The sequence below is a fragment of the Pleurodeles waltl genome, chromosome 2_1 (assembly GCF_031143425.1).
Source record: "Pleurodeles waltl isolate 20211129_DDA chromosome 2_1, aPleWal1.hap1.20221129, whole genome shotgun sequence".
Classification (NCBI taxonomy): domain Eukaryota; kingdom Metazoa; phylum Chordata; class Amphibia; order Caudata; family Salamandridae; genus Pleurodeles; species Pleurodeles waltl.
The window spans coordinates 352,098,269-352,124,837 of NC_090438.1; positions in this window are offsets into that span (position 1 = coordinate 352,098,269).

Genomic DNA, 26,569 nt, shown 5'->3' on the forward strand with positions numbered 1-26,569 from the left:
TTCCCCCACCACTGGCAGCACCGCCACCAGCACCGGCAGTAGCACCGCCACCAGCACCACTGGCAGCAGCCCCAGTGGGCAGCTGTCCAAGGCTACAGAGGAAGGGCTGGAGCCTCCCCCTACCACTGGCAGCACCAACACCAGCACCAGCACTGCCACCACTGTACAGCCGTCGTCGCCGGCGGATGGACTGTAGTCCTGCCTCCATGGAGTGTCATGCATCCTGCCCACAGCAAATCTCATGGATCTGACACCCATGTGAGAGACTGTGACCTTGCACTCCCTATGTGCTGCATCACAGGGCACAAGGCCCCCTCCAGGACCAGTGGAAGAAGGCATCCACTCACCCCCTCCTTGCCAGGATGAAGCACACTGGGCACAAAGCCCCCTCCAGAACCAGTGGAAGAAGGCATCCACTCACCCCCTCCTTGCCAGGAAGAAGCACACTGGGCACAAAGCCCCCTCCAGAACCAGTGGAAGAAGGCATCCACTCACCCCCTCCTTGCCAGGATAAAGCATACTGGGCACAAAGCCCCCTCCAGAACCAGTGGAAGAAGGCATCCACTCACCCCCTCCTTGCCCGGATGACGCACTGGGCACAAAGCCCCCTCCAGAACCAGTGGAGAAGCCCTCCACTAGAGAGACTGTGGCTTTGCACTCCCCAAGATCAAGCAATGGGCAAACCACCCACTTGTGAGACTGTGGCTTTGCACTCCCTAGGACCAAGCAGTGGGCAATCCACCCACTTGAGAGACTGTGGCTTTGCACTCGCCAGGACCAAGCCTTGGGCAAACCACCCACTTGAGAGACTGGCTTTGCACTCCCCAGGACTAAGCCTTGGGCAATCCACCCACTTGAGAGACTGTGGCTTTGCACTCCCCAGGGCCAAGCAGTGGGCAAACCACCCACTTGAGAGACTGTGGCTTTGCACTCCCCAGGACCAAGCAGTGGGCAATCCACCCACTTGAGAGACTGTGGCTTTGCACTCCCCAGGACCAAGCAGTGGGCAAACCACCCACTTGAGAGACTGTGGCTTTGCATTCCCTAGGACCAAGCAGTGGGCAAACCACCCACTTGAGAGACTGTGGCTTTGCACTCCCCAGGACCAAGCAGTGGGCAAACCACCCACTTGAGAGACTGTGGCCTTGCACTCTCCAGGACCAAGCAGAGGGCATGTAGCCCCCAGCCCCCTCCAGGAGCAGTGGTGTTGTACCATCTTCCAACTGAGGAGCCCCCCCTTCCCCTTTCCCCTGAGGTGCCTGTGTATTTCCGACCTGATGCCCCAGCAGTGTTCTCTCCGCATTGATGCAGGAGTCAAGTGGGGCCTTGGCCTATGTGATATAGCCCTGTTGCCCAATGACAATATGGACTGGGCAGTGTCCCTTCATTTGTATATCTGTAAATACTGTTTTGATTTTCCAGGATGTATTTCTATTATTTTATATTATTACACTCACTTTCTTCAAATCATTTTGTCCTTGCATTATTTCTGAGGGGTGGGGGGTGAATATGTGATATTATTGCATCTGCTTGTGTGTATGCTTTTGGGCTGGGGGTGTTGCGTGTTGCATGTGTGTGTCACTCTCTTTTTCCTCCCTCTTCCCCTGTGTGCTAGGCGGCAGTACTCTCTGTGGTCGTCGTCACCGGCGTTGGTATTCCTGGTGTAGGAGGAGGTAGACCAGCATGGGGAACACCTGCAGTTCGGGCTCCATGGCGTTGTGGTTCTTTCCTGAGTCTCCAGAGGTGAGTTCTTTGCCTTCTGTGTACTGTTTCCGCCGTGCTTTTGATGGTGTTGGTACCGTCCCAGAAAAGGTGGCAGATTGGTGTCTCATAACGCAGTGGACGGAACCTTGTCTTCTGCCTGCTGTTGGCGGTTACCGCCACGGTGCTTGTTGCTACCGCCGTGGCGGTCGGTGTGTTAAAGTGGCTGTCTTTGTTGGCGGTTTCCACCATGGTCATAATTCTATTTTGTTTTTCCGCCGGCCTCTTGGCGGTATTACCGCCGCTTTATGTCCGACCGCCAGGGTTGTAATGAGGGCCATAATGATTTACAAATTAATCACAGATTGTCAGACTGTAAAGGTGAGAGACGGCGAAGTAGGTTTAGGTGTAAAGTTTGAGAAGGATCACATTTTGATATGTTATCAGAGAAAACTATGTTCATCCCTAAAACCTATGCATATTGGAACCACATATCGACAACTAGCAAAGAAATAAAACGAGTACTGTACATCTAAGAATGTATGTTTGTATTTTGTGTCTGACACTCATTGTACAAAAAGTTCTTCCAAGAAAGGTAAGTATCAACATCAGGGAAATGACAAAGCTCAGAGAAACTAGGGGTATGAGCACCTCTTTATTCTTGACTCAAGACAACTTGGTATTAAATACAGTTCACCGGGGTCCAACTCACCTAATATTAGCTTTAACATTGCAACATCAAAAAAAGATGCATACTCATGCATCTGCTCTAGTTGACTCAGGAGCTACAGCAATTTCATTGATTGCAAGTATGTCAAGATGTTAGGGAACCTATACATCAGAAAAAGAAACCTGAGGAAGTTAGAGGTGATGGTACCAGGCTCATGTCAGGACCCTTCACACATTGCACAGTGGAATTAATCTGACTTGTTTCTAATTTCACATGGAAAGATTAAGAAGCCGATTTAGAGTTTGGCAGACAGGAAACGCCATTGCAATGGTGATGAAATACTCTTTCTGGAAAACTAAAGGCCCGACCACCTCATTTCTAGACAGGCAGAGCGGCATTAGAGTGGGCGAACATGTGGCCAGTTTCTACTGTCCGTCACCTCCAACTAAAATCTGACAATGACGAACAGTGAAAACTGCAAAACACGACTCCCCCTCACCATAGGAGGAACCTCTCATGATGAGGGGGGCATTGATTTTTTTATTTTCCAAAATAAATTCTCACTTTGGGTTTTTGTTTAGGAAAATAAGAAGAAAACGTTTGCCTTGCGGCTCTGGTGTGTTGACGAAGACGTCCCTGAAACATACAATGTTTGGACATGAAACACCATAATGGCAGTTCCTGCCAGTGCTAGAGATGTCCACTGGGCCGGCAGTCATTTCAGAATTTGACAGACATGGACTCCGTCAGGGCAACGTAGTAATTTACTCCATAGCCCTGACGAAGGACACACCTTGTCTGCCAAACTCTGAATCAGGTCATAATTTTTTATTTGATAGGCCCAACCCCACCACCCCACTCTTCCAACTTACTTTAGGACTTGTTTGGCTCGCTACGCATAAACCAATCACTAATTGGGCAAAAAGGATACTGTAAAATGTACCTCTCCAAAATGTCAATCTGAGTGTTGAAGAGAATGAAAAAGAGATGGCTGCAACTGGGAGATGTTTGGTTCTAGCCACAAACTCTAAGGATAATGTTGACCCACCAATATTTATTGAAATCTTACCTTTTCAATGACTGGGAAACTGCTTAAAAGACATTTCTGGTAGGAAGGGCTAAGGAAGGAGGTATGACAATATATTTCCACTTGTGAAGATTATTATTAGAATTGCAATGGGATTAAATTCATGTGTAGACAAATAAAAATAACATTTACTTCACCTACTAAATAAAATTCAATGTCTAGTTACTACTTACCTCAAGGCAGGTGCTAGAGAGAAACCAGAGAAAAAAAATAGTTTAGATATTACGCTGGGTACATAACTGAAACAGGTACAAGATACCAACTGGGGGAAATATTACTACTCTAATTTCGCTGGTCTTACCTCAGAGCATGAGCGGGATAGCAACGGGGGGGATTACTACTGAAACTCTGCTGAGTAGTGCATGTGCAGGACAGCAACCAAGGGTAAAATTAGTCTTTAAACTCCACTAGGTACTTACCTCATACAAAGTACTGGACAGTAATCAGGAGGTAAAATAAAAATAAAAATTCTACTGACACATACCTCAGAGTGGATAGTGCACAGCAACCAAACAAATAGAAAATTAATAAAAAATAACTACACTGTTTTCTGTTTATTTTTATAGATTGCAAATTCAAAAAAAAGAACACACACAAGGACATCAAGAGTTTGAAAAACAGCATCTTGCAAAAATCAATTAAAGACCATCCGCCCAAAAAATAGAAAAGTAAGTATAATCTCCATAAAGAAAAAAATTAATGCAGTGTCTAATTTGCACAAAACTGAGGGCAACAGCTGGAAAGTGATCATCTACTAAAATTATTTTTCTAAGATGCAGAACAGGAACTAGGAGAACAAATGGTATTCTAACTCTAATATGCATATTTGTGAGGGCAAGTGCTGGACAGTAGTAAGATGGCAACAAAACTATTGTAACTCCATTAGGTACTTACCAGAGGGCAGGTGCTGGAGTCGGAATAGTGAACAAAGGACTATTCTAACTCCAGTGAGTACTTTCCACAGGACAGGTGCTGCACAATAACCAGAGGAAAAATTACAATTCTACTTCCTCTACATACTTACCTCAGAGCAGCTGCAAGATAGCAAGGAGGCAAAATTACCATTTCTACTTCACTGAGTACTTACCTCAGGGCAGGTGCAGGATAACAACCATGGGGCAGAATGACAAATGTAACTCAGCTGAGCACTTACGTCAGAGCAGGTGCAAAACAGTGACCATGGGACAAAAATACTAGTGTAACACCACTGGGTACTTACCTCAGGGCAGGTTGAGGACAGTATAATTACTCTGCAAGGTACTTACCACATATTACCTGCTGGACAGTAAATAGGTAACAAAAAGATTATTGTAACTCAACAGGGAACAAACCTCAGGGCAGGTGTAGAACAATAAAAAGAAAAAAAATACAGTATTCTAACTCCACCGGGTACTTACGTGGTGACAAGTGCTGGAGAATAACCAAATTATTAATAAAAAATGAAACACTAAATAGTACATTTTTTTAGATTCCAAATAATAAAATAAGCACAGGAGGACATCACATTTTTTTAAAACAACATCTTGAAAATTAAGGAGCTCACCCCAAAAAAAAAGTAAGTATAATATAAAAAATACAAATCAATGGTAACTCTAATGTATACATAGCTGAACTATTTACCACAGGGCAGATGTGGACAGTACATACAAGAGCACATTTACTATTGGAACTCCACCTGGTACTTACCTCAGGGCAGGTGCTGAACAGTGATTAAAAGCAAATGTACCATTCCAAGTCCACCAAGTACTTACCTCAGGACAGGTGATGGACAGTGACTAGGAGCACAATTACTATTCCAACTCCACTGGGTACTTACGTCAGGGTACGTGCTGGACAGTGATTAAAGGCAAAACTATTATTCCAACTCCACCGGGTACTTACCTCAGGGAAGGTGATGGACAGTGTCTAGGGGCAAAATTACTATTCCAACTCCACCGGATACTTACGTTAGGGTAGGTGCTGGACAGTGATTAGGGGCAAATTTACTATTCCAACTCCACCAAGTACTTACCTCAGGGCAGGTGCTGGACAGTGATCAAAGGCAAAATAACTATTCCAACTCCACCGTTTACTTACCTCAGGGAAGGTGATGGACAGTGTCCAGGGGCAAAATTACTATTCCAACTCCACCAGTTACTTTTGCTAGGGCAGGCGCTGGACCGTTTATTAGGGCCAAATTTACTATTCCAACTCCACCAAGCACTTACCTCGGGGCAGGTGCTGGACATTGACTAAAGGGCACATTTACTATTCCAACTTCAGCGGGTACTTACCTCAGGGTAGGTGCTGGACAGTGAGTATAGGGCAAATGTACTATTCCATCTCCACCGGGTACTTACGTCAGGGTAGATGCGGGACAGTGATTGAAGGTAAAATTACTATTCCAACTCCACCAAGTACTTACCTCAGGGCAGGTGATGGACAGTGATTAGGGCCAAATTTACTATTCCAACTCCACTGGGTACTCATGTCAGGGCAGGTGCTGGACAGTGACTAAACGGCAAATTTACTATTCCAACTCCACCGGGTACCTACGTCAGGGTAGGTGCTGGACAGTGATTAAAGGCAAGATTAATATTCCAACTCCACCAAGTACTTACCTCAGGGTAGGTTATGAACAATGTCTAGGAGCAAAATTCCTAATGCAACTCCACCGGTTACTTACGTTAGGGTAGGTGCTGGACAGTGACTAGGGCAAATTTACTATTCCAGCTCCACCGCATGCTTACCTCAGGGCAGGTGCTGGACAGTGAATAAAGGGCACAATTAGTATTCCAGCTCCACTGGGTACTTACGTCATGGTACGTGCTGGACAGTGATTGAAGGCAAAATTACTATTTCAACACCACCAAGTACTTACCTCAGGGTATATAATGGACAGTGAATGTCACGGCCAAATTACTATTCCAACTCCACTGGGTACTTACGTTAGAATAGGTGTTGGACAGTAATTAGGGGCAAATTTACTATTCCAACACCACCGAGTACTTACCTTAGAGCAGGTGATGAACAGTGACTAGAGGCAAAATTACTATTCAAACTCAGCTGGGTACTTACCTCAAAGTAGGTATTGGACAGTGATTAGGGCCAAAATTACTACTCCAACTACACCAGGTGCTAACTTCAGGGCAGGTTCTGCACAGTTAGTGGGGATAAATGTACTAATTCAAGTCCATAGGGCACTTACACAGGGCATTTGCTGGACAGTGACTAAGTGGCAAATTTACTAACCACCTCCACCAGATAATTACAATTCAAACTCTACATATATGTTTTTAATTTTTTTCAGATTCTGAAAGAACGGCGTCATAGGGTGAATCAAATTACATCACCACACGCACAGGACACCAACTTCTGAAATTTGAACGGTATCTTTATTGCAGAGATAGAGTTGTTGAACTCAGGAGCCATTGGAGGTGTGTGCAATACTTCTGTTCACATTGCAACGGCAGAGCTGTTACTCAGGAAGATACCGTGGTTAGGACAACAGAGCATAACTACTCTGCCTCTGAATGGGAATAGAAGTGACAGAAAATGTACGGAAAATTAAACATTTTGCACACACCTCCAATGATTCCTGCGGCAGGTACTAAGGGAAGTAGCGCAAAGTATTCCTGTACAGGTTGCAGGTAGCATGCCTTTAATACCGAATCTTAGACAAATGTTTCAACGAGAAAAACTGGCAAATAACCCCCAACATGTAACACCACAATCCTATGAAGATATTAACATCCCCCCAGAACTAAAACTTACCTTCTCGAATGAAACTTTTCTCATGCATGACAATGAAAACCCTCATAAGTGAATTTTAATATTTAGCACAACTCGTAACTTACTAATCCTAGAGAATAGTGAAATTTGGATGATGAATGGAACAGTTAAATCTATACCCCATCCTTTCACCCAAATTTACACCTTCTGATGGATACAGCTACCTGTGGATTCCTCACCTAATGAATTCTCCCCATGCGTAGCATTAGATGGAAACTTCTCTCTAGCTCTGCACATCGGCGAGGACGTCACAATTGCCCGACTCCACGTGGCTCCGTCGGACGTCATCGTGGCAATAAGAGGCCCTCGCCGGCGTGCCGACGTCAGATCCTTTTTTTCCGTGCCTTCGATAACGGTTACTTTTCTAGCTACCTGTATCGTTCGCTCTTCTGAAGGGATACTTTGGCCCATATTTATACTTTTTTAGCGCTGCATTTGTGCCACTTTTTGACGCAAAAATGGCGCAAACTTACAAAATGCAATTGTATTTTGTAAGTTTGCGCTGCTTTTGCGTAAAAAAATGATGCAAATTCAGCGCTAAAAAAGTATAAATATGGGCCTTTGTGTTTTTCTCGACATGTCGGCTCCGAAGAAGTCAGGTTTTAAGCCCTGCAGAGAGTGCGGAGGTCGGATGTCGGTGACTGATCCCCACAACGACTGCCTTTGGTGCCTGAGTTCGGATCATGGCGTCCAGGAATGTGGGTCATGCCAAAAGATGAATCTGAAGGCCTTGAAGGAACGCAAGGCAAAGCTGTTCTTAGCCAAGTCGAAGAAAGAGAGGAAGCGGCACCATGGTTCGTCTTCAGGGAAGTCGAGTCATAAGAAACGGCGTCATCGTGACTCTAGGCGTCAGTCCAGGAGTCGGTCGGAGTCGAGGTCTCTGTCGACTCGACACTGTAAGTCTTGGGAAGTAAGCCCGACTGTGTCTCCACAACCAGTGACTCCGCAGACATCACCGGCACCATCGGTCTTCGAGGATGTGGAGCCTCAAAGTCATCAGGCTTCTCCGACGCATCCAGGTGCGCAGGAGTCAAGCCTGGCGCCGGCCCCGGCTCCTCAGAGCTATCCTACGTTTCCGGCTCCAGGGACGGATCCGGCGCCATTTCTAAATGCCATGTTTACCATATTCCAGAATATGGCTCCGGGAGGTGTTGCGCCGGCTGGCCCCACCGGTCCCCTGGCATTCAATCTAGGCATTCCGGCTCCGTACAGGCCGACACCGTTAATGCCGTTCTGTCCGGCAGGAGATTCTAACCAGGCTCCTATGCCGGCGGCACAGCCGTCTACGTCGAGGGAGAGACCTTCAATGCCGCTGTTGGATGAGATGGAGCCTCGAGGCCGGATGGCGTCGTCGGATGCAGAGCCTTTGTCCATGGCGCCGATGGATCCCGATTGGAGGCCAAGTTAAGATCCAGACGGAAGTCCCTCAGGTTGCTGGAGGAGAGTTAATACCGGCAACAAATCCTTGAGGAGGGGGAGATTGCTGATCCCCAGAGTGAGTTTCCAGGATTGGATACAGCTAGTGGTCTTGATACTTCCCCAGAATGGGATTTGGCCTCCCCAGGGGAGTATACGGAGGAGGCAGCCACCTTTCACTCAGTCATCAGGAAGGCTGCAAATTTCTTGGAACTTCCCTTACCTACGGCTCAGGTTAAAACCAACCTTTTGACGGAAGTACTGTACCCTGCTACAGCCATGGCGGATCCTCTTTTGCCATTTAATGAGGCTCTTATGGAACAAATAGAAGAGGTGTGGAAGAAGCCTGTCACCTCCTCTGCTGTGAGCAGGTCGATGGCCAGACGTTATAGGTCTGCACCTGGAGACCCTGAGTTTTTATCTAAGCATCCGTCTCCATAGAGTCTGGTTGTGCAGGCATCCTGTTCTTCGCAGTCTGCCCCTGGATCTTTTCCGGGAGTTCCATCTGACTGAGAATCCAAGCGTATGGAACAGTCAGCCAAGAAAGTCTTTTCATCGTGTAGCATGGCGTTAAAATTTGCCAATGCTACCTGCATTCTTGGCAGGTACATACACGCTATAATGGCTACTAGCCCTGAGGGTGGCTACACCCTCTTTGTGCCTCCTCCCTGAGGGGACGGGGCACATCCCTAATCCTATTGGGGGAATCCTCCATCTGCAAGATGGAGGATTTCTAAAAGTCAGAGTCACCTCAGCTCAGGACACCTTAGGGGCTGTCCTGACTGGCCAGTGACTCCTCCTTGTTTTTCTCATTATCTCCTCCGGCCTTGCTGCCAAAAGTGGGGCCGTGGCCGGAGGGGGCAGGCAACTCCACTAGCTGGAGTGCCCTGGGGTGCTGTAAAAAAGGGGGCGAGCCTTTGAGGCTCACCGCCAGGTGTTACGGTTCCTGCAGGGGGAGGTGAGAAGCACCTCCACCCAGTACAGGCTTTGTTACTAGCCACAGAGTGACAAAGGCACTCTCCCCATGTGGCCAGCAACATGTCTGGTGTGTGGCAGGCTGCTAAAACTAGTCAGCCCACACTGGTAGTCGGTTAAGGTTTCAGGGGGCACCTCTAAGGTGCCCTCTGGGGTGTATGTTACAATAAAATGTACACTGGCATCAGTGTGCATTTATTGTGCTGAGAAGTTTGATACCAAACTTCACAGTTTTCAGTGTGCCATTATGGTGCTGTGGAGTTCGTGCATGACAGACTCCCAGACCATATACTCTTATGGCTACCCTGCACTTACAATGTCTAAGGTTTTGCTTAGACACTGTAGGGGCATAGTGCTCATGCACTTATGCCCTCATCTATGGTATAGTGCACCCTGCCTTAGGGCTGTAAGGCCTGCTAGAGGGGTGACTTATCTATACCTATAGGCAGTGTGAGGTTGGCATGGCACCCTGAGGGGAGTGCCATGTCGACTTAGTCTTTTTATCCCCACTAGCACACACAAGCTGGCAAGCAATGTGTCTGTGCTGAGTGAGGGGTCCCCAGGGTGGCATAAGATATGCTGCAGCCCTTAGAGACCTTCCCTGGCATCAGGGCCCTTGGTACCAGGGGTACCAGTTACAAGGGACTTACCTGGATGCCAGGGTGTGCCAATTGTAGAAACAAAAGTACAGGTTAGGGAAAGAACACTGGTGCTGGGGCTTGATTAGCAGGCCTCAGCACACTTTCAAATCATAACTTGGCATCAGCAAAGGCAAAAAGTCAGGGGGTAACCATGCCAAGGAGGCATTTCCCTACAGCACCCGTCGCACGGCCGCAACACCGCAGGCTCCATTTGGAGCCGGCTCCCATGTTGCGGCCGACATCCCGCCGGCCCAGCGGGGATGTCGAAATGGCCACCGCGGGAGTGCGGCCGCATTGGTGGCCGCACGGCAGTTACAACTTATGTTGTAATGAAGGCCTTAGTGTTCATATGGTCAACATGCTCCTTTTTTGTATTTTACTGGATTGCTTAAATCATGATGCTTATGACTTCATTGTTGAGGAGTTTGAACCAACCAGGCAGAGTTCAGTTAAGTAATTTGCTATGTACTTGTGCGCTGTTAACTCCAAATATGAGATGAGCGAATCTTTTGGTTTCTTTTGTCTTACAGGATTCCAGGAAATAAAGCTGCCCACTGAGCCAAAGGCCCAATATTTAGGAGAACAGAAAGCAGAGCTGGGGGGGCCAAGGGCGGCTAAAACAGCTGAAGACCATGAGGAACAGAAAACAGACGGCCGAGGACGCAGGAGAGTAATGCGGAAACACAAGGGCTAGAACACTGGAACTCCAAGTGTTGTAAATTAGTTGCGTGCAGTTAAAATAGCCTGCCACACCCAACATGGCTGTCACAATCTCACGAGACTAGTGATTGTCCGTGACATACACTCAAGTGCTACCGAGCCTCTCCTCTGCTGCCATGGTCCCCAGACACAACTAGCGAGACTTCATAGCAACTAAGTCAGTACCTCCAGCGCCAGAGGTATGATAGTTCCACCCAGGGTCCCTCTCACAGGCTTTGGCTGCGTAGGATATTTTTTATAAAACTGATGTACCAATTGGGGGGGCATGTATGTGTTTTACAGGCTCCCAAGTGTGGTCTTCTGGTCTGTAACCCTTCCAATCTATTAAGGAAAAAACATTTTCATACTCCTCTTGAGTCTAAGATTCTTGTTCCCTCAAATTCTGCTTCATTATTTGCTAGTATAGCTGGAGGTTTCTTTGGAAGTCTTGTTCCAGAGGCAACAGGTTTGATTAGAGAGACATAGAAAGCAGGATGAATGGGTAATGTTGGAGGTAGCTCTAGTTTTAAAGCCACTTTATTTATTTGTTTTACTATCTTGAATAGCCCTATACATCAGGGTTGGAATTTTCTCTGTCCTTTCATATAAATGTGTTGAAAGCCAGACATCTTGATCTTCCTGCAGTGCTGGAATCAGCCATCGGTGTTTATCGGCATGTGCCTTATATTGTTCTTTTGCTAATGTCAGATTGTACTGTGCATTAAGATGTATGTCTGTTAAATGCTTTACACAATACCGTACTGCAGGTAGAGCAGAAACCAGTTTCAGATCAATCGCTAACATTCTTGGATGATATCAATAGTTGTAGAAGCATGGGGTATAACCTATCAAACTGTTTATACAGGTATTGTGGGCAAATTCAGCTACCCAGAGGCAATCAACCCAATCCAAGTCACATTGCATTAATTGACATGGCAAATACGGTTCCATGCACTGATTTACACTCTCAGTCTGCCCATCCATCTGAGGGTGGTGACTGGACGACAGCGGGCATCCATGAACAACAGACTACAAAGGGCTGTTCAGAATGTAGATACAAATTGAGGGCCTCTATTGGAAATGACTTTAGAGTCAGTGAAAACAAGCTACCACTTGAAGGAAAATTACAGTTAAAGGTCTGCACTTCTAATTCCACTTCCTGCAAAGAAAGAAGAGATCAAGGTTAACTCTGTGAGGCAAGGCATTCCTTTCTATACATACTAGGGTACATAGCTATATACATACCACATGACTATTGTGAAGTCATCCGGAATCTGTGAACCAGAGTATTATAGATTTATACAGAAAACAACCAGATGACTGAATAGACAAATTCTTTGAGCACTTCCAAAACATCTGTAAAGTTTCACATAAGATAATAATCATAATCACTTTGGTAAGTTACAAGCATTCACTCGAATCACTCAATAATCAAAGTACATGCTGTGTTAAGTTTAGTCAAGCAACACACACCTCATTAATTCAAAAGTAGTAGTTAACTCAAAGGAACAACTTGTAGGCTAACTGTTAGCTATTAGACTGTTCATATGGTGAACATTCCCCATTCTTTTGTGTTTTACAGATTTGCTTCAATCATGATGATTATGATTTCAGCATTCAGCAGTATGAATCTGCCAGACACAGTTCAGTTCAGTAATTTGCTATGCGTGTGTGTGCACTGTTACTGCCAAGTAGAAGATGAGCAAGTCTTTTGGTTTAATTTGTTGTTCAGGGTCGCAGGAACTAAAGCTGCCCGCCGAGCCGAAGGATCGGTACCCGGGAGAACAGAAAGCAGAGCTAGGGGTGCCAAGGGCCACTAAAACAGCTGGAGACCGCGAGGAACAGAAGCCACACTGCTGAAGAAGCAGGTGAGCAATGCAGAAACGCAAGGGCTGGACACTAGAACACTAAGCTTTGTAAATGGGTTGGGTGTGGTTAAAATAGCCAGCTGCACCCAATATGGTTGTCCCAATCTCGCAAGACTAGTAATCATCCGCGATGTACACAGAAGTGCTACTGAGACTCTCCTCTGCTGCCAGGACCACCAGACACAACCAGCGAGACTCTATAGCAACCAATTTGACACCTCAAGTGCAAGAGGTAAGACAGGCCGAACACTGATTTCCAATGAAATAATGGAAACTGATCTACCCTTTCATTGTCACTCAGCGTACCCAAGATGAGACACAAGAAAGATGCGAAAAAGTATGTTAAAGCATTTATTGGAACAATCTTATTCTTGCATAAAAAAACATGAACTGCAATCATTAGGTAAATGAGACAAAGCATGGTAATGTTATTGTGTTGGTACGCTCCTATCAGTTACTACCTACGCTATCAAGAACATAGTGGGAATATGCTCTGCCAGATCATTCGGGATAGCCCAACCCTCCATACTTGGGTAAGATGTACCGGGAAGCCAGGAAGCTGGTCTGCTGTAGTGCAGGCAACTGTCCTGTGCAAGGCAGAGGTCAGGATCAGGTTGAGCATCAGAGTTAGGGAAGCTGCATCTCGGGCACCATGTACTTTTTTCCAGGATAGTCCCACCGGAAGTGTTGCACTGCAGAACGTGTCACAGAGGCAATTTTTCATTGTACAAGCACTGTGATGTCATACTCTTGGCAGAGGTTCAGTCTTGATGCTATCATATTTTTACAAGTGCAGGGCTGCCTCCATTGACAATCAGAATATTTAGGGCATTGCATTCTGTGTGATTTGCCTTGGACAGAGTGTACATCCTGGATGGGATCAACGCTTATGAGAAACAGCCAATATGTGCAAGTTTTTTTTTAGTACATTAATGCATGAGTGAATCCATGTAAAAGGCCACCATCAGAAAATAAATGCTAAGTTAAAATGTGCATTTTAAAATGAAGGCAACAAGTGTGCCCTATCATGGTTTACTACCCGGCAACCCTTGGCCGTGAGAGACAGCTTAAGCTAAAAATAACATTAAAATAGCCTAAAAGATGTACATGAAACAATATATATATATATATATATATATATATATATATATATATATATATATATATATATATATATATATATATATATATAAAATATGGAATACCCTTCAATAATAAAATCAAACAAAGCCATATGTATGAAAAAACATTCCAAATAAAAGCTATTAAAACTAATACAAACAATTTGATTAAAAACAAAGGGTAAAATCAAAGTCTAGGAGGCTCCCAACATACTTATATGTCCAAAATTAATGGAATCCAGAAATGAACGCAAAACTGTAGACAACAGATCCAGTGTGGCTTGAGAAGCAAGTTCCAAAGAACAAATATAGCCAGATCCAGCTGACAGCTGATGCTGAAGGGAAGACAATGGTGTAACCAACAGGTTAGAGACAGATTTCAGGAATCCAGGAGCCGAAGCGTCCATATCAACTAAAAGCGATGGCTCAAAGTACCCATCCAGCTACAATGGCAGCCTCATGGGACAACACTGAGGATGGGTCCTCAACGAACGCACATGCAGATTCATATCCACAGATTGAACCAATGTTGTAGCCAGACACAGGTCCAGTGCACACTCGAAAGGGCACAGCAGACAGTGGAACACAGGCTGCACACATTGTTACAGAGATCAGTTTATATTCAATACCTGGAGTATGCCCAACACAGCAGTATATGTGGCAAATTCATCAATATTCAGCCTTTTGGTGGGACATCCATTGTGGAACAGACAAAATAAAACCAAAATATTGATGACTAGAATTAATACAATCGGTGTGCCTCCTAAATCACTGGAAACCAAAGAGTGCGGAAAGGACAGGATCACTCCAAATACAGTCTGGAATGTGCTCACAAAACCAGAACCAATTGCTTTAAAAAAGTGTACCACTCCTGCGGTATTCAATGCATTATATATTTGGTTAACAAATTCACCAAAATGCTGCATCAAGTTAGTATTCCATAGAGACTGGACTTCAGCAGAAGACCCTGCAACTTGGATATCAAAAGTCTTTCTAGCAGACGTTAAAGGAACATCCTTTTACTACACAATAAGGTGTTCAGTTGGCTCAGTTTATCAAACAAAGTTCACACTACAATAGGGATGGAAGGCCGGATGGTAATTCCTCTAACCATGTGTGTTGGTGGAAATAACAGATTGCTAAAGTGCATCAAGACCATGGAGACTGTCACCACATAGGGAACACCTGGTTTCAGAATCAAATAACTCCCATTCGAGAGTAATCTGAACACTCGGTGAATGAAGGAGACTGGTGCACCTTTAGGTTAACACACTAGATTTGCCATGGACACGTTACACATGCCATGCAGTGTTACCTCTCTACAAAGTAATGAACGGTCAAAAGAAGTTTTACATTTGTTTCCGCTAAGGAAGGCAGTTTCCCTACACACATATGTAATCAAAAGGCAAAATCCAGGACTTGTAAATAAAACTATCCCCTATAGTTTTGTTTCTGCCTACTTGATAATGTTTCAAACAATATGTAAACTGAAAGATAGAGATTTGTAATGAGGTAAAGCCATGAATTAACCACACAGCAGAGAGTGTTTCAGCTACTGAAAATGGTAATTTCTCTAAAAGCCCAATTTTCCACATGATGTAAGTTGCATCTTTTTTGCCATAAATCTCTGTATGTGTGTTAAATTAAATGGCGAAAACAACTCTGTTGTGTTCAGATACTTCTATTGTACACAGCTTGATTTCAAAACCTGAAATGCTCAACTCAATTACATAATCGATTTCAGCTGGTTTTGTCCATGTTGTAATGGAGACATGTCGTTTTGTACAATATCAAATGCAGATGAGACAATATTATTCAAAGAATAGATGTGAGTTGACAGCGTATTCATATCATTGTCCACAAGAGCCAAAGCTTTTTCTAAATTTTCCTTGTCAAAGTGTCTTAATCGTTCAGCAGTGTCTTGCAGGCAAATTTTCCAAATCTCATTACATATGACATATAGTAAGTGTTTTTGACATAGTGTTCCAGGACCAAACAAGAAATCTTGTAAATCCACATCATCGGAAAGGAGAGATAGGTGTACTTTGACTGCAACTTGCTTGGAATGTTGTAACTATTGCTGTCACAATCTCCCTAAACTATAAGTGATAACTGAGGATCTGGTCTGCTAGCCTTAAAACCCCAAATAGAGTTTAGAAAACGTGTATGACAATCATTAGTATTGACAGGCCACACTACCCACCCATATCGACCTGAAATTGAAGAATTATAAGTGCCATTCTGTATCATGTAATTTAGTTGCTCTACTGTATAGTTTGCTAAATATTGCCAATTATTAAAATGTGCGATTGAGGGTATGCTAGGCGTATTCATCTCTTTATTTTAGCAAAACCCATACAAGTTGTTTGTTGCACTGTTTTGTTCAGAAAAATCATTTGTCTAGGTATTAACAGGCTTTAAACAAAACACCTGTACCCTGTACTGGTCAATGGTGTGTTCCCCAAATCAATTTTAAATGAATGCTATTTTTCCAGTATTCATAACCCTGTATGGTCAGTTCAGTTCAGATCGAAATGAGTCGGAATGCATCAATTTAGTTTTTATTCCCGGGGAGGGCATGTTTATACTTATAGAAAGTCTAACGGTTGTGTCCTGAAAAATATGCAAACGTTCTCATGTATGTTTTTGAACTATCTAATGGGGCGTCAAGCAATGTTCCTATTGTGTGTAATTAAAACCTGTATAGGGAGAACTAGCTCTGTATAAATAGTGATGAGCATAATGATGATAACAAAACATTTCACCATAATTAGCAGAATTCAAATACAAATCTTCAGTTTCAAATACAGAGTAGCTTTCCAATTTGAACAGCACACTTCTCACTGTGGTCCCATTCATCGGAGAAAGCACCTGGAACAATGATTTTGTCCATGGAAATCCTGAAAACATAGGGTATCTGTAAAGTTATTGTAGGACCAAAATATCAAACTGGACCTTATTCCACACAATTCCATCAAAGACGGAAATGCAGAAATGTTCACAGGGGACAGGTCACTTTTCCCCCTATGTGAGATAAAATGAGGCTTCAACACCAGCTTCCAGTTCAGAGCAGTGCGTTCTGGAAGGTAATGTCCATTTAAATCAGGAAGAGGTTTGTAACAAGCCCAATCCAAATGAAGAGGAAAACCGTGAAATGGAATCCAAATGTAGGTCCAGTGAGGAATCAGGTAAGTCTTTTTTAGCCAAACAAGAAAAGCACGTACTGTATGAAGAATCTGAAGAAAAATCATCAATCATCGATGTCAATATATTAACCAGAGGCAGTCTGTGCAAAAACAGGGACCTCACGTGGGCTGGTATCCTCTTTCAAAGATAGTTGGTAATACACATATCATGGTTGAAAACAGCAGTTGAAGACTGTAAACTCACATCAGGAGCGTGTCCTGTATTGGCAGTAGCAACAGGAACTAATGGAAATTCAGCATCTGTGGCTCCCAGCCGGGGAGAAGCAATATTTGTGTTACTTAATTCTTGTAGCGGGACCTCATGCACAGAAGTGAGAGAAGGTAGGTAACTGATGGCCTACTGTGTAGGACTGGTCACATGGTGTAGCTTATCAGATCGATTGAAACAAAGCATTTGTTTTTACAACCAAAAAGCGGGGCAAAATCACATTTCTTGTACCTTGAATGCCTAGGACTGACACCGGTTCTCAGTATGATGGGCTGAACTCCTTCTTATCGATAATCTTCTCTAGGACTAAGTTCCCAACCTTTGGAATCCGGCCGGAAGTGCTGGTTGCTCCTTCACTTCATCAGTGGTAGAATGTTTGGTAATTTCATTTGAGCACTTGTCACAGAAGTATTGTAATTTCTGTAAGACTGTGAAACATTAATTTATGTCCAAAGGCATGACTGCTGCCACTGTGCTAGGATTATCAAGATCTAGAACATACATCTGGATGCCAAAAAGGGGGTCTGGCCTCCCAAAGATTGTCTAGGCAAATAATTTAAAACTCTCTGGACTTCACACAAGTGATGGAACCAACTACGATCTGAACCTAACATTCTAACTTTTAAGGACCGCATTAAGTCATGGTTCTTCCTCCCCACTCAGTGGATGCAAAAAGCATTTCAGCATTGGAATACAAATGCAATTTATATACAGTCAGCACTGTGTCACCTTGGCTGAAGGTGACATATGTATAGCCGGTGGATCATGCACATACAATGACGAGTATCACTAGATTTGTTGTATGTACACAGGTGTGTGAGTGTTTTTGATGCAAGCATGCCAGTTTGCAGTGATCTGAGAATTTGTGTATGTTCCGATGTCAAAAGTGAACTGGAAAAATCTGGATGAATTAAATCATACAAAGGTTTAACTCGCTGTGCATAAACTGACATGTATGTTCTACCAAAACTTAGAAAGCCTAACAATGACTCTAGCTTCTTTATAGTATTTTATTGGTGTAAAAGAGCACATGTCTCTAAGACGTCAAAGCTCATATCCTAAAAACAGAACACTAAGAAAAGTAATTTTTGATTTTTGGAAATTGAATTTATAGCTGTATTCGGCAAATCCCACCACTATGTGTTCTACGAGTGCTAAATTTGTGTTTAAGTCATTGTCTGTCAGATAGATGTCATCAACATAGCAAAATGCTCCTGAATCAATCTTGTGTGAAATTGACGTTTCTCTGGCAGCGAACAATCCAGGACTGTTCTTATACCTCTTGGTGCACAAACTCAGATGGTCAATCTACGTCAGACAGGAGAATGTCACACGTGTATGTTAATTTTCCCAAGAAAATCACTTTGATGGTGCTCGGTATGTCACCCTCAATTTAAATGCCCAGTTCATATAGGGCCTACTTAAGAGTTTGGCGGACGGGAAAGCCCATCCGCTAAACTCCTGACAGGGTGGCCGCCGCCTTCGTGGCAACCTACCCGCCAGAGTTATTAAGAGTTTCCCGCTAGGTTGGCAGAAGGAAACTGAGATTTCCACCTGCCGTCCAATCTGGAAACAGGTTACAGCATTGTCTCCAGTTTGTAATCAAGCCGGTGGCGATGCTGTAGCCCACAGGGTGAACCAGCACACTCGTATTGTTCATTGTCTGCAAAACAGAAAGTGAACACTGAAAGGGTACTGGACAGGGGTGACCTTGCACTGCCCATACTGAGTGCATGGGCAGTGCAGGGGCCCCCCTGTGGAACCCTGCTCCTGGTGTCCGCCAGCCTTTTCATGGTGGTGTTACTACCATGAAAAGGCTGGTAGAGAACAAGGTTGTAATCTGTAGGTCAGCGCTGCATGTAGCGCTGCCCTGGCAGATTACGATATCCGCCACCGCCAGGCTGTCGGGATTACGGATATTGGTGGTGCTGGCGGAACCCTGGCGGTCTCACCGCCAGGGTTTTAATGTGGCAGTCTGAAGATCCCCACACACATAAAGAGGCCTGCTGAGCCAATGTTTCAACTTGTACAAATTTACTAGTTGCTCTCGAAACCAGAATCTCTTGAAGATTGCAGCCAACTATTGTGACCTCTGCTGTGCTGTCTAGCTCAGTCAATGCCCACATCTTGTTCAGGAGTTTTCTCAGTATGAGTGGCATATTTAGCAGAAATTCCTGCCATTTTCTTCTTTTTCAATTGGGGTTTTTGTTGTGGAAGTGTATCTCACTTTTTTATGACAATGTCAGATGAGTGTTGTGAGTCCATTTTCGGATTCACATACTCTTCATTCCTCCACTCAGACAATCCTCCTCTCTCAGAGCATTTTACTAGCGAGTCCTGAAAAGGAACGAGAAGGATGTGTATCAGTATACTGATACTTTTTTTTTTGTTTGTCCCAGTATTTTATAGATGTAGGAAGTTGGCTCTGTATGTACTATTTCAAAGTAAGAAATAGCATGGACAGAGTCCAAGGGTTCCACTTAGAGGTAAGATAGTGGCAAAAAGAGATAATTCTAATGCTCTATTTTGTGGTAGTGTGGTCGAGCAGTAGGCTTATCAGAGGGTAGCGTTAAGCATTTGTTGTACACACACAGGCAATAAATGAGGAACACACACTCAGAAACAATTCCAGGCCAATAGGTTTTTGTATAGAAAAATATATTTTCTTAGTTTATTTTAAGAACCACAGGTTCAAGATTTACAAGTAATACTTCAAATGAAAGGTATTTCACTTAGGAACTTTAGGAACTTTGAATTAGCAAAATAGCATATACAGTTTTCACATAAATGACATATAGCTATTTTAAAACTAGACCGTACAATTTTCAACAGTTCCTGGGGCAGATGAGTGTTTGTTAGTTTTTGCAGGTAAGTAAACCACTCATTATTTTTCCCCCTTTTGCATATTTAGTTCTAATATTTCTTTTTAGTCTTCTATATCATTCATATTACAATACTTTTTTAAACTGGTTCCCCCATACCCACTGGTATTACCAGTTGAGTCCCTTAGTGTCTTTCTTAAGGGCCTTTGCTATGTACTTTTACATTTACAATCAGCTTTACTGTAATAATTTTTGAGTATGTGATACAGTGGTATGACGATTCTTATATTGTATATTACTTGGTTCAGCTCTCATAAATGTACCTAATTGTTTCTTGATAGTACATTATATTATTTTGAAGTTACTTTTTGGGGTCATATTTCAGATGATCATTGGCCAGCTTTGCCTTCATGATCTTACTCACTAGATATGACACCCACTTATAATGCCTTCAATGAATTTTCCTGTAGTTGTTCATTAAGACTTTTTTTACATTTAGGGTCATATCTACTCTCATATGGTCATAAAACACTGGTCTCAATTTGTGATCAGTAGTTTTGCAACCGATAAGGATTTTAAAGAAATGACGTATGTACTAATAGGTAAGTTCTAAAAAAAAGCGGAATCACAGTGGGTTGGAATCCTACCCACTATATACATTTTAATGAGGTAGGTGGCAAATTCTGACTTACTACGATTCATTGCCATTACAGGGATGGTGGTCTGGTGGGGTGAGCGGACCACCATGCTGATATGTACCCATGGTTGCTCATTATTCAGATCCTCAAGCATCTTAAAGTACGTCATACAGAACAGTAAATCTATAAGGGTTAGCTCTTTCATTAATTCACCATTACTTCAAAAGAAAACCTGTTGGAAAACATATTTTGATTTCTGGACTCTAAAAATGAATTGGGATAAGTATCCCTCCTTGTACTAAATACAAATTATTATGGGATGTTAACTTCGTTCTAAAATTATTCATTAGTTGGCCTTTTAACTCATTTTTATCCTTAAATGCTTATCTGCAAAACTTTCAATGTCCGTGTGCTTAGTCTCTTGTAAAATAGTACCTGATGTGAAGGTTTTGAATCTTTCTGAAAGGTATGTTACCCGTTTTGGAGTTCTATTTAATATTAAAAGAAGGACAAAAACCCTACTTTCTTTTGTGGCATAGCCTGCCTTTTTCAATCAGCCAAAACTTTGTATAGTGAACTGTCCCAAGGAATATAAGACCCATACAGTTGCTCTCAGAACATCAGTTGGCCAACTCCTCATTTCCTATGTATAGCCTTATTCTCCAGTCTCGTCCACTACTCTTGCCAGATGGGGTAAATTAATTATGACAGGCGTCAATGTTTCCATCATTGAAGCACATTCTTCCATAAAGGCTTTGGCTGCTAAATCCTTTTGAAGATATCCTTAGAGACTCTCATGGGTCTTCTGACTCTAGATTTAAAACATTGTACTGCAATTAAATTCCTCGTGTTGCTCTTACGGTGGTTAGTTAGCTTTAATAAAGCCTAATAGTAACATCTTACTTAACATAAAATTGGTGTTTGCCAAAAGCTATTGCTGGAAAGTTCTAATTGTATTAAAGACACTGAGGTTATTATTATCCCACTACTTTCAGAATGTTTCTTCTGAATGTACCCTATTTATCTAATCGTGTTTCTTTTTAGTTCCTCAATCTACACTTGTCCAACAAAAGTAGTGATGACAAGGATTTCAGAGTACTGGATTGTTTCCTTGTTGGTGGTGTTCATCTGCATCTACTTCATTCTTTTTCTGTTCTTAACAAAGTTAGACTGACTGTTTTCAGTATCAAGAAGGATGAGGCTGTTGGCCACAAGAGAACTATTTATACTAGGATTAATGGCACACCTTTGTGTCATACATTGGTAGTCACATCATCAAGCACTGCTGAGAATTGTTTGTTTTTTGTTTCTCTGTTTATTGTTTCCTTATCTGGCTGCTATTTTAAATAAACACAAGAAAGAAGGCATAATACTTTGCTCTGTGTATATAATAAAATTAGGACTTTTCAGCAACAGCTCTTATAAAATCCTGTTTTTACTCACCCTGATACAGTGCCCACACATTACACTTTTCAAGCACTTTTATGCAGCTGCTTCTTAACACTATTTGACAACTGCTTCTATAGCGTATATGTTGGATTCTTTTGATTGAAATCCCCGTCCTTTGGCATTATACACAGTATGTCCTTTCGTATTATACGGATTATAATCTGATCAGCCAATTGCTATTTTAGTATGGCTTTTTTTCTGCTATTTGGTTCAATTCTCACGCCCTTAAGCTTGTTAGTGTATATTCACTATTATAAACATCCAAGCTGGCACTTGTGCAGGAAGATGCTTACCTGAGGAAGGAACTACACTACCAGGTGACACAAGGATACCACTAATTCACATATTTACAATACACTTCCCTTAAGGGCTATGTTCACTATTATACTTAGTAGATATTTTCCTTTTCTAAATATATAGGTGGTCATTACAACCCTGGCGGACGGTGTTAAAGCGGCGGTAAAACCGCCAACAGGCCGGCGGTAAAAAAAATGGAATTACGACCGTGGCGGAAACCGCAAACAAAGACAGCCACTTTAACACTCTGACCGCCACGGCGGTACAAACAGCGCGGCGGTCGCCGCCAACAGACAAGCGGAAGACAATGTACCTCCCACAGTATCACAACAGGCCAATCCGCCACCTTTTCCGGGGCGGATTCACCGTGGACAAAAACACGGCGGAAACAGGACTTCGAAGGGAAAACGCTCAGCTCTACACACCCCACGAGGAATCCGGACGCCATGGAACTAGAGCTGCAGATCCTGCCAGCCCTTATCTTCTTGCTCCTCTACCAGGAGCACGAACGCCGCCGGCAAAGACCACGGTGAGTACGGCACCTACGACACAGGGGAGGGGGGACGGGAAAAAACAGGGACACACACACGCAACACACAACACCTCCACCCTCACCCCCCACAACACACACACTAATACAGCATGATACATTACAGTTACACCCCCAACCCCCCTGGAAGAATGCAAAGACCAAAGGAAATGAGTGTAACCATTCTAATATATTAAAATACAGTACGCAAAAATATACAAATATACACTATAAACAAAATATACATCAAGAATAGTAGTCCAGGTAGTGCTCCATTGAAGTCCGTGGAACACTGGGCCCACACGGTATGGGCGAGGCCCACACAAGATCCCCGACCATGACGGAGAGAACACTGCAGAGGCATCAGATAGCAATAAAACAGGCACCTCAGGGGGAGGGAAAGGGGGGGCACCTCAGCCGGTTGAGTGCATGACGCCAAATCCATGAGGGGGCCACATGCCCACTGTTCATTCCTGGGGAGTGCAAAGCCACAGTCTCACAAGTCTCTACAGTGGGTGGTTTGCCCACTGTTCAATCCTGAGGAGTGCAAAGACACAGTCTCACAAGTCTCTACAGTGGGTGGTTTGCCCACTGTTCAATCCTGGGGAGTGCAAAGCCACAGTCTCACAAGTAGATGACAGTCTCCACTGGTTATGGAGGGGGCCTTGTGCCCAGAGTGCTTCATCCTGCCAAGGACAGAGGTAGTGGATGTGTTTCTCCACTGGTTCTGGAGGGGGCCTTGTGCCCAGAGTGCTTCATCCTGCTCATGGTGGCCTCAGTAGCGTCAGAGCTTTTGGCGCTCATGGGCCTGTGGTGCTTGTAGCGGCGGTGCCCTGTTCAGCGGTGCTTGTGGCGGCGGTGTCCTTGGCAGCGGTGCTTGTGGCGGCGGTGCCCTGTTCATCGGTGCTTGTGGCGGTGGTGCCCTGTTCAGCGGTGCTTGTAGCAGCCGTGCCCTGTTCAGCGGTGCTGGTAGCGGCGGGCTCCTTTGCAGTGACTGAGCTGCTGGCGGTCCTCTCTGGCCCAGCGGGGCTGGTGCTGGCGGTCCTCTCTGGCCCAGCGGGGCTTGTGCTGGCGGTCCTCTCTAGCCCAGCGGGCTGGTGCTGGCGGTCCTCTCTAGCCCAGCGGGCTGGTGCTGGCGGTCCTCTCTAGCCCAGCAGGGCTGGTGCTGGTGGTCCTCTCTAGCCTAGCGGGGCTTGTGCTGGCGGTCCTCTCTGGCCCAGCGGGGCTGGTGCTGGCGGTCCTCTTTAGCCCAGTGGGGCTTGTGCTGGCGGTCCTATCTGGCCCAGCCGGCTGGTGCTGGCGGTCCTCTGTAGCCCAGCGGGGCTGGTGCTGGTGGTCCTCTCTGGCCCAGTGGGGCTTGTGCTGGCGGTCCTCTCTGGCCCAGCAGGGTTTGTGCTGGCGGTCCTCTCTGGGGCTTGTGCTGGCGGTCCTCTCTGGCCCAGCGGGGCTTGTGCTGGCGATCCTCTCTGGCCCAGCGGGGCTTGTGCTGGTGGTCCTCTCTGGCCCAGCGGGGCTGGTGCTGGCGGTCCCCCCTGCCCAGCGGGGCTGGTGCTGGCCTCCTGGGCAGCGGGGATGATGCCGGTGGCCTCCTGGACAGCAGGGATGATGGCGGTGGCCTCTTGGGCAGCAGGGCAGGTGCTGGCGGTGGTCTCCTGGGCAGCAGGGATGATGGCCTCCTAGGCAGCAGGGCAGGTGCTGGCGGTGGCCTCCTGGGCAGCGGGGATGATGGCGGTGGCATTCAGGGCAGCAGGGATGATGGCGGTGGCCTCCTGGGCAGCGGGGATGATGGCGGTCTTCTCCGCCGTGCTTCTCTTTCCAGACCTGCTGACTTTCTTGTGGCCCTTCCCCACCTTGGAAGGTGTCACAGCTGACTCCACACTCCCACCTGGACCCCTGGGAGCGACTTTGGTGGCTGGAGTCTTCCCCCTCTCCCGCCGGGCACTGGGCAAATTTTGATGCTTGACAGGTCCTCTCTAGCCCAGCGGGCTGGTGCTGGCGGTCCTCTCTAGCCCAGCGGGGCTGGTGCTGGCGGTCCTCTCTGGCCCAGCAGGGCTTGTGCTGGCGGTCCTCTTTAGCCCAGTGGGGCTTGTGCTGGCGGTCCTCTCTGGCCCAGCGGGGCTGGCGGTCCTCTGTAGCCCAGCGGGGCTGGTGCTGGCGGTCCTCTCTGGCCCAGCGGGGCTTGTGCTGGCGGTCCTCTCTGGCCCAGCGGGGCTTGTGCTGGCGGTCCTCTCTGGGGCTTGTGCTGGCGGTCCTCTCTAGCCCAGCGGGGCTTGTGCTGGCGGTCCTCTCTGGCCCAGCGGGGCTGGTGCTGGCGGTCCTCTCTGGCCCAGCGGGGCTGGTGCTGGCGGTGGCCTCCTGGGCAGCGGGGATGATGGCGGTGGCCTCCTGGGCAGCAGGGATGATGGCGGTGGCCTCTTGGGCAGCAGGGCAGGTGCTGGCGGTGGCCTCCTGGGCAGCAGGGATGATGGTGGTGGCCTCCTAGGCAGCAGGGCAGGTGCTGGCGGTGGCCTCCTGGGCAGCGGGGATGATGGCGGTGGCATCCTGGGCAGCATGGATGATGGCGGTGGCCTCCTGGGCAGCGGGGATTATGGCAGTCTTCTCCGCCGTGCTGCTCTTCCCAGACCTGCTGACTTTCTTGTGGCCCTTCCCCACCTTGGAAGGTGTCGCAGCTGACTCAACACTCCCACCTGGACCCCTGGGAGCGACTTTGGTGGCTGGAGTCTTCCCCCTCTCCCGCCGGGCACTGGCCAACTTTTGATGCTTGACAGGTCCTCTCTAGCCCAGCGGGCTGGTGCTGGCAGTCCTCTCTAGCCCAGCGGGGCTGGTGCTGGCGGTCCTCTCTGGCCCAGCAGGGCTTGTGCTGGCGGTCCTCTTTAGCCCAGTGGGGCTTGTGCTGGCGGTCCTCTCTGGCCCAGCGGGACTTGTGCTGGCGGTCCTCTCTGGCCCAGCGGGGCGTGTGCTGGTGGTCCTCTCTGGGGCTTGTGCTGGCGGTCCTCTCTAGCCCAGCGGGGCTTGTGCTGGCGGTCCTCTCTGGCCCAGCGGGGCTGGTGCTGGCGGTCCTCTCTGGCCCAGCGGGGCTGGTGCTGGCGGTGGCCTCCTGGGCAGCGGGGATGATGGCGGTGGCCTCCTGGGCAGCAGGGATGATGGCGGTGGCCTCCTAGGCAGCAGGGCAGGTGCTGGCGGTGGCCTCCTGGGCAGCGGGGATGATGGCGGTGGCATCCTGGGCAGCAGGGATGATGGCGGTGGCCTCCTGGGCAGCGGGGATGATGGCAGTCTTCTCCGCCGTGCTGCTCTTCCCAGACCTGCTGACTTTCTTGTGGCCCTTCCCCACCTTGGAAGGTGTCGCAGCTGACTCAACACTCCCACCTGGACCCCTGGGAGCGACTTTGGTGGCTGGAGTCTTCCCCTTCTCCCGCCGGGCACTGGCCAACTTTTGATGCTTGACAGGTGGGGGACTGTCTGTGCTGTGGC